This window comes from Malaclemys terrapin, chromosome 7, assembly GCF_027887155.1.
Source record: "Malaclemys terrapin pileata isolate rMalTer1 chromosome 7, rMalTer1.hap1, whole genome shotgun sequence".
Taxonomy (NCBI): domain Eukaryota; kingdom Metazoa; phylum Chordata; order Testudines; family Emydidae; genus Malaclemys; species Malaclemys terrapin.
Genome location: NC_071511.1, coordinates 96,780,961 through 96,793,324, shown reverse-complemented (window position 1 = coordinate 96,793,324; position 12,364 = coordinate 96,780,961). Strand labels below are relative to the sequence as shown.

Sequence of the window (12,364 nt, the reverse complement as noted above, 5' to 3'; positions counted from 1 at the left end):
AATGGATCCTGACTCTTTAGCTCAAGCTTTCAGTTCTGGAGGCCCTGTTCAATCCCTGGTGTACTAACCAAGATGCCAGTCATCACAACAGCTCATTGTATCAGACTACTACATCACACCCAGGTGTGATTTGGATGACCACTGAACTTCCTTAATGGATAACAATAATTCAGCCCAGAAAGGATTCATGTCAGTTCCAGGTCACTGGCCTTGTCTGTGCTAGAGAAGTTAGAAGTGTTAATTCCTGGCCCACTATTAGGCTTTTGGGGGCCAGAGGACATTTTGAGATGAGGGGTTCTGAGAAGCACTGCTCCTTCTGCTTCTGGCTGCTACTACTTTCACTCTGATAATCCACAAAAGGTTAGTCAGAGCGGGATTTGCCATAGGTAATCCACAGATGGCTCACAGTCTGTGTGGTTGCAGAACTGGAACTGGGGGTCTTATTTGAGGGGGGGTTGGAGGAGTGATAGAGTTGTCTGAAGGAGCAGAGATTACATTCCCCACCAGTAATTCATGGATGGGGGATCTGGGTGTTAGAATGGGGACACTTCTGGAGGCTGGGCAAATGAAGGAGGTTTACCAGCTGAGGGAGCTGTTGTCATCTATTTATCCTGCACAGTTTTCAGTGACTGATCGCTTCCTACACTTATCAAAAACTAATCACTCCTTATACTAGGGGTGGCTCTGAAGCAAGAAGCAGAGAAAGGCAGTTATTAAGGGCTGGGCAGCTGCCAAGTTTGCTGAAAGGGAGAATGTGCCAAACTGGGGTTCTCATAACAGTTGCCATCAGCAGCAATGAAGAAACAGGAGCATGTGGCACCAGTTCCTCATGGAGGAGAAAGAGCAGGAGAGAGGTAAGATGGTGCCTGTGCGCTTGAGCTTCTTTTCACCAATTCCTAGCTGCTGTGTCTGAACTGGCTGGAGTGGGAGTGTGAGTAGTTACCTTGCTTGTAGTTAGTGCTGGGTGGGCAGCCAGCAGGCTGTGGATATAAATAACAACTTTCAATCTACAGGATCCCTATGCAGGACAGTCTCATCATGTGCACTGTCTGTACCATCTGAAAATAAGAATCTTGCTCCAAGGAGCAGACTCTTATAATACCCAACTGGGTAGAGACTATGGGATTATGATATGGTTGCAGAGTACCTGCTGCACTGTCTCCCTATTTTGTGGTATAGCTGCACCGTTATTTACTGCTTGTTAATGCTATTAGTAATCACCCCTCTTCCTCTTTTTGGTTTATAACATTTATGCAGATCAGCATCATCTTATTAATTGCAAACCGCATTGGACTCAGTGTCCATCACTTGGTGAAGTGAGAAGCATCAATCTGGTAAGTCAGATCCATTTATTGCATTTTCTTAGTGCTTTTGTCTCTAGGTGGGGTTTCCAGCCAAATTTTTAGTTGAGAGATATCTCTGAAGTGTAACTAACAGTGGGATCTGCCCCTTATTACTGACTGAAGCACCTGGCAGAAGGGTCATACTAAACACACTTGCAGGAGTTTATTGGAACTGAAAGAGTTCTAAAGTCAAACTTACTTCCCCATTGAAGATGATTTGTTTGTTTATTTTGCATTTCCCTTCTTGGACAATAAAACTAAACTGGTTTGGTGATATGACACTGATCTGTGGATTAGATCTCAGATACACCCCATTTCTAGGGGCAGTTGGTAGATACAATTTAAATGAAAATGTATGGACCTCTTTGATTTTGATAAAAAAGCGTTCAGACTTTCTATATAAAACCTTTCCTGGCAGGTGAGGATTGGGGCAGATCCCATGCTCAGAGGAAGCATTGCTAGATAACAGAGCACACCTGATTGTTTGTTGGCATATGATCCAGCATGTCTGGGTGCTTCCATCTCCCTGCTCAACCATACAGTTCAGAGGATGATGGCCTGTGTGTGTGTGAGAGTATCAGTTGGGATTATGGCACATCTGGTGCAGGTAGCAAGCACATGCTGCTGGTTGCTTAAGAGTTAGGGGGGTAACTTTTTTGTAGGGCATTCACCACTATTTGTAGATGTCTTACAGAACACTAGCTCTGGCTCATCTTATACTAAAGAGAGCAGAATGGGATTGAGCTACTATAGTTCACACTAGCAAAGCCTTTCACTACTTTCCCTCCATTTAACGCTACAGTACATATAGGGTTAGATCCCAATCTCTGATGCACCTGGGGGAGAGGGCCATACATGTCTTTCCTTGAAGGGCTGCCAGAGGCTGAATTGGCCTTGGTTCAGGTTGAATATTCTGCAAGACCCCCCTCCCCTCCCATAACACAAATTGTGCTTTAAACAAGTGTAAATAGAACACCTAATCCCACTTCTTGGCACCCTTTCCATTCTCTGTGTAGCTCAAAAGCTTGTATTTTCCACCAATAGAAGCTGGTCCAATAAAAGATATTATTACCTCACCTACCTTGTCTCTCTCACTAATTAAAAATACAAACCATAATCAGTAAAGCCATTACAAAACAGCAGCACCTACCTTCTCCCCAGCACTCAGGAAAAGATACTATAAAACAAACTCTTCCCAGTCCTCAAATTCCCAAAAGAAATCTCACAACTGCCTCAGCACTCCTCAAATGCTTGTTCAATAAAGATGGGTGTTAAATGACTGTAAGTGTTACTAAGCATCTAGAACAGTTAACTATTTCAAAGATGCCTGGTTTACATATTTGCTTCCTCTACGTCTTGAACACGAACTCCAGTTCCTTTTGAAAACTATTTTCAAATCAAGTAAACACATCAACTATTTTCTTATGTATCTGTAGTTTTTTATACACCCATTAAAAGAATCATTTTACGTCACCATTACACAGTGTATTGTCAGTTATTCATGTCAGTATAACTGCATAATTATAAAACAATACTAAAATGGCAATAAAAGTAGATACTTATCTTTACAATTAAATTCTTGGTTTTTCATAACTGTGTGTCTATAAAACTCTCTTTGAAAGGGACTTAACACAAAGAGAGATCAACTTTAACTATACATAGGTTTAGAAGGGAAGATTAATATGGAATTGTTAGATCTGACTGGACTCCATTCTAAAGATGAATGAAAGATCATATGTGAAAAGAATAAATTGCATGACATAATATAGTGTTATTTAAGGTAGAGTCTACTGGCCACAGACATAATAAATTATGATAAATGCAAATGAGGCCTATAGAGAAATTTTGGAAGTTTCATTGGGTTTACAGATCTTCCCCTCCCCCCCCACTACAAATGTGCTTATTAGTTACTATTTTGTTAGGGTATAAAAAATAAACACCTTTGCTGTAGTGTGTGTGTGTGTGTGTGTGTGTGTGTGTGTCTGTGTCTCTCTCTCGTGTGAAGAACTATATTATGCACCATAGATGTAAAGTCTTCTCTGTCCACTAAAGACAAAAAGATCTATGGGTTTGATTCTTTCATGAGTCTAGAAAAGATTATGTACCATATCAAAGAGTCACCTAAGGTTGTTGTGTTTTTTTTTTTTTTTTTTTTTTTAAAACGTGTGGAAGTTATATTTGAGGAAGATATAATGGATTTGTAGTACCTAACTTTTCCCATTTGTTACACTATATTTATACAGAGAGGTGAATTGGCCCATTAGATTCAATATGGCTTGATTTAATGAGTCAAGAACACACCTACTCAGTCTGAGAGAATTGGTAACACCCCCTAAATATTTATCTTACAGCAGTGGTTCTCAGTCTTTTTGGACTCCGGACCAATTTGTAAATGTTTGCCCTGATGTATCCCAGTAAATAGTCTGGAGTGGAGGCACTGGGGTTGTTTTGGTTGGATCCTGTGCTGCAGGGCAGGGTTGGGCAGTGCTTAATTTGTAACGAAAGAGGTGCTGGGGCTCAAGCAATTAGATGCCAGAATCAAGCAATTTTTTTTTACTTTCATAACTGATGTAGCAAGCCCAGAGGTGCCAAGGCTATGAATTGCCAAGCCTTGGGGTGCTGGAGGCTCAACCCCGGCACAAATTAAGCACTGGGGTTGTGTCCTGTCTGGCAGTCACCCCCGCGGCGGTGACTGCTTCAGCTCCTATACTGTGGGGTTGGCTCTCTGCTCCAGGTGTTGGAACCTCCAGGGTTGCAGTGATGCTCAGGTTTGGCTCAGCCCCCTTGACTGGACCAAATTTGTGAGAGTGGAATTATAACCTGACTCATGGGGTTGCAGTGCTACCTCACTCAAATTTAGCCTACCTGGACTTCTGTCATCCTGACGGCTGGGCCAAACCTGGGACCCCAGAAGTTGCATTGCCTGGAGCAGGGAGGTGAGCCCACCCAGCCCCATAGAGCCACAGGAGTTGCTACGTGATCTTTTGAAACATTCTGGTGACCCAATTTTGGGTCCTGACCCCTGGGTTCAGAAACCCTGACTTATAGTACACGTTCTTGTCTTAAATATGGCATTTGTGCACCATATGCCTGATTTAGATGGGATTGCTCTGATTTGTAATGATTGGCATAAGGAAGAAATAATATGAAGACACTTTGTACCCAAAGAGTGTGCTCACATGTATGTGTTTGTTTGTGAATAATTTGTGTATGACTTGCCTTTCAAGCTGCACAGGCAACACACAAACAATTCCTATATTAACTAATCTATCAAAATCAACTTAAAGGTCATTGTTCTTTCTGATATTTTTTGGGTCCTTCCTCTCGTGCTGGAACACTCCCTGCTTGCAATAGGGTGCTCCTGCATTTTACACGTGCTCAAACTCAGGAATCTGTTATAGCCTCCTTTCTCTTTAGCCTCTTTTGAACTGAAATTAGGAGTCTCTCTACTACCTCTGAGCCAGGTGCTTCAGTCAGTAATAAGGGGCAGATCCCACTGTTAGTTACACTTCAGAGATATCTCTCAACTAAAAATTTGGCTGGAAACCCCACCTAGAGACAAAAGCACTAAGAAAATGCAATAAATAGATCTGACTTACCAGATTGATGCTTCTCACTTCACCAAGTGATGGACACTGAGTCCAATGTGGTTTGCAATTAATAAGATGATGCTGATCTGCATAAATGTTATAAACCAAAAAGAGGAAGAGGGGTGATTACTAATAGCATTAACAAGCAGTAAATAACGGTGCAGCTATACCACAAAATAGGGAGACAGTGCAGCAGGTACTCTGCAACCATATCATAATCCCATAGTCTCTACCCAGTTGGGTATTATAAGAGTCTGCTCCTTGGAGCAAGATTCTCATTTTCAGATGGTACAGACAGTGCACATGATGAGACTGTCCTGCATAGGGATCCTGTAGATGGAAAGTTGTTATTTATATCCACAGCCTGCTGGCTGCCCACCCAGCACTAACTACAAGCAAGGTAACTACTCACACTCCCACCCCAGCCAGTTCAGACACAGCAGCCTTCCCTTCATGGAGCCTTTTCCCTGAAGGCTGTGCTAGACTGAAGGCTGGTAGGCTGGTAGGAAAGACTAAGCGTATGGACTTAATGGAAATCTGAGAACTTTATTTGGGGAATGATTTTGTTATTTTACTAAATCTAGCTCCATGGTGGGGTGTTGCTGAACCAGAGAAGAGTTTGTGTTGGTAGTTTGAGAGAGTCCTGCAAAGTGGGGAAACTGAAGTAGGGGTTTTGCTGGGTGACTTTAGGTGATAAGGGGGCATACAGCAGGTGGGGGGGCCCATTCACACATGAAAGCAATGGTGTACCTGATTTGTGGTTATCCCATCCAACTTAACTTTGCCACAGTATCACTTCTGTATTGTGTTGGAAGTTTCCCTTCCTGTCCCCAGCCATTAGAACTCTGAGGGGTGTCTCTCTGTCCATATCAATTGCTGTATGTGTATGTATGTATGTAGTTTTTTTGTTTTAATTTCTTCTGTCTGCCTACTTCTTTCCTTCTTACCTATGGTGGATGTCTGAAATACTTTTTTAATTGTCACTCAGGAGAGCAGTTACTTTGGACCATGACTCTTTGAAAATTCTTCTTCTTCTGATTGACCTAACTTCATATTAGAAGTCAAGGTTGTGAGCCTACTCAATGAATCTTCCAATGTCATACTCAAGCACATACTCTATGCTTCGGGAAGTGAATGGCCAGAGAGAGCTTCATTCATCTCTCTGCTCCCTTAAAAGCTGTGGAACTTCCAAAGGGATCAGCCATCCCCCAAGATCTGTTGGGCCCTGAGTGCTAATCCCAGCTACTCTGCTGATTTTTGGTTAGTCTCATAAAGAAATGACTAAGAAGTCTATTCTGGGCTGGGCACTCAAAGGGAGATAAATGGGAGACACACAAACACCTAAGCAGAATTACATAGTTCAGGATCTACAGTGGTACGGGTTACACAGACCACCCAGGACAGTTCCAGCTCACATAGCATTCTGAACAACCGTTTTTTAAAAAAAATATCAAAGGGCTAAATAGTAAAAGTGCCACTGCTGAGGCCAACCAAAATTGAAAGTACCAGGTTTGAAAATGGTAGAATTTGGCCCTGTCGTTCCTTTTTTCTAAATGTATGCATCTTTTAATAACCGATTGCTGGATGTACACATGATACAGTGTGCTCATCCTCTGATAGGAAGGAGTCTCTTAAATTGCTCTGCAATGACCCCTGTATCTGAGCAAGAAGAAGTGATGGGCTCAGTAGGGAGTTCTATCCTGCCCTTCTCAACCAGGGTGAGTCACTGAACTGGGGCCTTGGAGGATCACAAACTAGAAGCAATTCTGTGCCATGTTTCCCACTTTAAATGTCGTCTTTTTTTTTAAATGGTTCGCCTGAACAGAGATCCAGTAAAAGTGGTGAACTGACAGCTCTGGAACCCAAAGGCATTCATTTCTTCACAGAATAGAGGCAAGCTGCCCAAACTGCCCCACTAACATTTTTTTTTTCAACCCTGACAAGGAGGACCACCTCTAAGCCTGAAAGAGTTATCCCGTCTTGTGCGCTTTCCTGAAACTAGCTGCAAGGGTGCCAGTAGGGTTGTGGTCATCAGTCCATTGGAAATCCAAGGAAGATCACCAACCTCATTTAACATATGCCACTAAATAATAACTTTCAGTTGCTACTTAACTGGACTGGATTTGAACCAGCAACTTAGGTTCTAGAGGACAAAGGCTTTTTCTGTTTCTATTCCCAATCCTGCTGATACTTAAATATTTTAACCAGCAGTGGTTAATGACTTCTTTCTTCCTACACCAATAAATAGCAAACCTCCCCTCCTCCAGTCATGCACCATTGCACTCTACTGGCTAAGAAGAGCAGGTAAGAAGACAAGGCTGGCATCTAACCAAAAAGGTTTTTTAGCTAGTGATTCATTAGTGTGTGTAAAAATAGCTAACCTTGTTTAAAGGCACTTCTTACACAAAAAGAAAAGGGTTCAATTACCATAACTCATTTAAAGTGAAGATTAAACATTTTAACCGGGACAGTACCCTAATCCTGTGAATCTTATTTATGTCCAAATGTAGTGCTATTGGCAATAAACAGCAATTTGAGAAGTCATAACCCAAGAAAATCATTGTCAAGTGACTTTAGAGCTCCCTATAAATTTCCTCTTGTTGACCTGAGCCCGGTGTACAACTGCACAGTTAAATATTTGTATTAGGTGCTCCTGCCTTTAACTGACTAATTAAAAAGATAGAATCAAAGAATGCCATCTCAAATCGTTTTAGTTCTAATCTCTCTCCAGCAAAGTCTACTTATAAATTGAACTAAAAGTATTTTTTTTTCTGAACAGGGACTTTACAGTGTTGCAATAAATTCGAGCACTGGGAAAGTAAATGTAACTGAAGTACTCTTAATGATTCTATTGTGTAGCTGTTATGGTTATAATCCTATTACACAGACATTCACCTTGAAGGTTATAAATTCTTTGAGAAATTATTATAACGGGGAAGGGCATTACTTAAGGAAAGCATTGTGTTTAAATATAAGCAAAAGGGGATTAATTTAAGACTAGGAATAGGAAGTTTCACAGACTGAGGTAACTGGGGAGAAATTGACTTTCTGTCCATCCTATAGTCTGTCCAAATTTATATTTCCTCAGAAATGTTTAATGGGAGTAGAGAGGTCACTGAGAAAAATCTGTATCAGATTAACTAGTAAAGCACAGTTCCAGGTAAATGAATGCTTGAGGATACAAATTTGCCTACAGTCTCAAGGGATGCAGTTTCTTATTATTTGCATTGCAGTGGCCCCAGTCATGGATCAGGGCCCCATTGTGTACTGCACTGTACACAAACACACCGATAGCCCCTGCCTCAAAGAGCTTACAGTCTAAAGGCCTGATCCAAGCCAATTGAAGTTAATGGGAGACTTTTAATTGATTTCAGTGGGCTTTGCTTCAGATCCTTAGTAAGTATTTTTGAGACATTAATCAATACTGTCCCATAGTGGTAACATTTTCATGTGCTTCCATTGATTCCTTTGTCATTGCTTACAAGACACTTTGCTACTGTCAACATCTGAGTTTTTAACAAACTGATTTGACTTATTAACATGGTTTGATTTAGGTCCACACCAGCAGGTATTGACAAAATGTCACCAAATGTCAGTTCATCATGAGATTCAGCACTGAAAATGGTTTGTCACCCACAATGGACTGGAAAAAAAAAAATTAGAAGCAGAGCATCATTCTAACCCAGTTTAGTTATCGTTACTTATAAAGATAGACTTCTCTTTATGTAAAATGAGGTATATTGATTTCATTGCATGTATAGTAACTTTTTTTTTTGCATGTATAAAAAAGCAAACACAAAAAGGACCAAACAAAAAAAACTTGCTTCTGAGAAAAAGCACTTTAGTTTGCATTACTTTAGCATGATTTGGTCTGATGGCTATCTGCAGAAGTGATAGTAGAAGATTTAAGAAAGTTCTTCTAGACTGCTGTGGTCAACTGCAGAGTCAGAGCTTTCATTGGAGCATCATCAGCTGTTCTGAGGGGTGAGAAATAAGGAGAGAGGGGGAAATCGTGACAGAACAAAGGGAAAGGTAAAAATCCTACACACACCCCTTGAACAAGTTTATTCCATCGTGTTTCTGGTGCCTGATCAAAGAAGACTGATGTTAGAGACAAAAGAGCAGAAAGGAGTTGCTACCCTTTAGCCATATTGGTTTCAAAATACTATAACATATGCTAAATATAGTAGTAAACTGTACTAGGGGCTTGGGCATTTAGGCTGCACTATCTCAGCTTAGTGTGTATTGAAAATGCCAGGATGTACAGGGCACAAACACTTAACTGCCCTAACTTATTTGCTGCAAATTCTGTACTCCGCTTTCAAAGTCAACAAAGTTTGATGTGAATTGAATTAGTGTGGACTATTAATGTGCACGCAATGCTTCTGCACATTACTTTGGCAGTCTTCCAGTTGATGTCTCACACTGCTTTGCTGGTATCCTGGACAAACTTGACTGTTTAATGTGTGTGGCCTCGACTGTGCTGGAGTCTAGTTGACCGGATGTCCTCTTTTCCATTTAAAAACTCTTGCAGGGCCAGCATTGTCCCATTTAGTTCCTGGGTTCCAATATATGAGCATTACAGCAATATTAGTCCAGCAGCCATGGTGAGATTCTTGGTCTCCTCACTATCTAGGGAGGAGCAACATACAGCAAGCTCTTGTGACCAACCACTGCACTAAGGAACTTTTTGAGACCGTTGCTAAGCAGATAGCTGAGAAGAGTCATAGCTGGGACACTGATGGTGCCATATAAAGAGCAAATAGCTTAGGAAAATATACAATACACCTCCCCCCCCCAGAAACAGGTGCCCCCTGGCTGCTGCCATTTTGGGTAGATGGGGGCTTGGAACCTCTCCAAGTCTCCAGCTCTTACCTTCCTTTCTCCCTTAGCCCATGCTTTTCCCCTTCACTCTACTCCCCCCTCTCTACCGCCCCCCCCCCAGACAGTTTTCAAAATGGTGGCTGGGTGAGGCTATCGGCTTCTCTCCTGCTGAAGCACCAACCATCAGGTGTTAACCAAGTCCATGCTATGGAGATTACATTCCTCTCTACTAATTTCTTTTCCCCTTCCTGCATCTCTCCTGCTCAGCGAACGCTGCCCCCCTCCAACCCTGTTTGCATGCTCAAAATGATGGCCTCATGGTGCAGCTGCAACCTCTATTTCTATGTCCCTTCTCCTCGCTTTGCAGATTCAAATGATGAAACTACTTATTTGTGTGAAATTCAAAACATTTGAGACAGTCTTTTACAGGAAAAAATAGTTTGGCTAACTTTCACAGCTCACATGAGGTATACGTATGCATAGGCATTGCATACCTACCAAGGCATCATTAATGCTATTTGTCACTGCTGAGGTACATATGCCCTGTAACAGGAAAGGGTACAGGGAAAGAAGATGAGGTTAGAGACAGCATAGCCATTCAGCTCTTAAGGCAACTGGCTGAGCTATATAAAATACCAGTTCATCAATATTGCAGTCAAATCATGGAGGTGGCATAATAGCTTTTCACAGGCATACATATTTCATAGAGACTGGGAGCAGTTAAGCTTTCAATCAGTGCAGAACCAAATCTGTTTTTCTCTGTACTTTCTGCATGTTTGCAGAGGAGGTAAAGTAGAATCTAAAACTGAGAAATGGCTTGATTTTTAGTACAGACATTCAGCAGAAAGGCTGCATGATCATTGCCCCCAGCATAGCTTGCAGCCCCTTTCCATTCCTGCAGCACTTCTGGGGGACCATCCTGTTGAGTAACATTAGTGTATCTCGCTGGTCTACCTTTGTCTTTTGATTAAGGCCACCGTCTGCCTCCTGGTCACTTGCCACAGTGTAACATCCTCAAGAATCAGGACAGCCCAAAGGGGACGCAGAGGGGATCACTGTCCAACCCCCACATCAGGAAATTCCTGCACCAACATAGGTCCCTCCAAAGCATAGTATGAATTCTAAACCTCAAATTGGGGAGCGCACATCCTGACTTAACATCACCCTGCAATGTCCAAGGCACAGCATAAACTGCAAACTGAAACCAGAACCGTAAGTCCCAACATCCCAGTCTGGCCCCTGTGAAGATATAGCTTACCATCTCTGAGGTGTCCCAAGACGGGGATGGATTTCAGAAATCAAGGATAAAAAATGCAATCAGTGCTTCTATGGAAACAACATCTCTCAGTAATATGAACAATAACTTATTTCTCTACTCCCCCAGCTGTGGCACCTGCAGCAACAAGACTCTCAAGGACCAGGCCTTTAACAATGGTCAACCTCAGGGAGAAGAAATGGCATGTAAGAATGAGACCTTTGGAGCCCTCCTTATAGACATGCAGAAAACCCAGAAACCCACCGAGAACTGGAGGGTGTTATTGATGTCTGAGAGGGAGAAAGATAGGTAGCTCTCCAGAGACAGAACTAAAGTAGTCTGGGACAGCATTGCCATGACCAGAGACCGAGTGGACAAAGATGGGGATATGCAGAAGCGATTCTTAGAGGCAATGAACAGGCAGACTGCTCGGCTGGAGCGCACACTGTTATTAGGGCAACTTTATTGTTTGAGGGCCTCACCCAGGACCCAGCCATGTTCTGCAACCCCTGGATAATACAGGGTACTGGGAACACCATCAGATGTTCCTTGCTGTAGTCCTGCAGCCTTGTTCCGAGAAGCAATTCCCTCCCCTGGCCCTGGCGCAGGGCAGCGAGAATAACAGCATACAGGAACTGTTCAAAGCATTCAATGCATCTGGCAACTTTAAGCCCCGACATTCAACCAAGGACTAAAAGAAGCAAAGGCAAGATGTTCACCCACCTGTGAAGAGAAGCTGCCATCCCACCCCCACCTCCTGTTATGTGCTGCCCTCTCCAGCGCACTGTATTTGAATTTGACTTTGTTAGCTTTAGAGCTGTTTCATGTTGCTTTAATCAGTATGAACAAAGTTTGTAATTTATTTTAAGTGTTTTATTTTGGTAGTGGTTTCCTGGCATAATTTGTGCATTTAAAAACTGTTTAAAGAGTCACAGAATCTGCAAGTCTGTGTATACTTTTTTTTTTTTTTTTTTACAAAAGCATAAACGTGCACACAGACACAATAAAGTAAAGGGTGCAACTTCTAGCACCCATAAAATCAATTCTGATGCCCAAACTCTTATCCAACCGCCACTCCTCTGGAAATGATAGTTCATACCATTTAAAAATATTCAGCTAGTAAACTTCCAATGCCATAACTGTGCCTCTAATAAGCATAATTTCCCTTTTCACTACAAACATAGCCTTTTGTTCCTTAATGTGGTGTTTCCCCTCAATTCACTATCCTTTTGGCAAGAAAAAAATAAAAATATGAAACATTCAAAAATATAATCTCCTCTTTACAAACTGTTTTTCCTGGAAGCAAATTTTAAGTCTTTCTGCAAATATTATCTTTTCATAAACTAACATGG

At 41.9% G+C, this 12,364-nt stretch overlaps 1 long non-coding RNA gene across 1 annotated transcript; it reads left to right on the top strand.

Moving 5' to 3' along the window:
* The first annotated feature begins 672 nt into the window (after nucleotides 1–672).
* LOC128840633 (uncharacterized) lies at nucleotides 673–12,055 on the top strand. The gene is made up of 2 exons (XR_008445677.1): nucleotides 673–854; nucleotides 11,142–12,055. It is a non-coding gene; the product is annotated as an uncharacterized LOC128840633 (long non-coding RNA).
* Nucleotides 12,056–12,364: the final 309 nt, after the last annotated feature.